Below are 621 nucleotides of genomic sequence, written 5' to 3'. Positions count from 1 at the left end.
TCTTGTTCCAACAGCAGCACAAAGCAAGAGGAAAAGGAAGGAGATGGAAAGAAAAGTTTCTTCTCAACTTGTCCACGTTTTGCACTAACTTGCCGCCTCAGTGTTTGTCCTGTCTTACAGATGTTAACACTACACCGTGTGCACCTGCTGTAAAGTAGACAAGCTTCTGCGTCCAAAAAACTGCATTGCACAAGGCTGGTTTCTGCAGATCAACCGGAGTCTACAAAATATTATTTAAAAGGCTGGACTGGAGCCACCTTCAAACACCCTCCCTTTGCTTGAAGAAAAATAAAACGATGACCTAAACACATTTTGTGGAGAACAAATAGAGTTTAACTCCTGGAGCATTCACCAAAGCCTTCACGAGGCTAGAAAAGCTCTGGGATAATGGAAAAAAGCAACCTCAGTTTTTGTAAGGCAGCTTTCCACATGAAAGGTAGGCACCACCTTGTCTGCATGTGTACAAGCTGCAGCTGCCAATGGGAGAGGAAGATCAAAAAAAAAAGGGAGCACGCAAACAGGTTTTTCCAGTTTTTGCTGAAGCACAGACCAGAACAAAGGCCCTGTTGGGCAAACAGCTCATAACTCAGTCAACTGAGACTTTGCAAATCAGCAAGAATA

This window comes from Calonectris borealis, chromosome 3, assembly GCF_964195595.1.
Source record: "Calonectris borealis chromosome 3, bCalBor7.hap1.2, whole genome shotgun sequence".
NCBI lineage: Eukaryota > Metazoa > Chordata > Aves > Procellariiformes > Procellariidae > Calonectris > Calonectris borealis.
Note: the sequence above shows the minus strand (reverse complement) of the source record.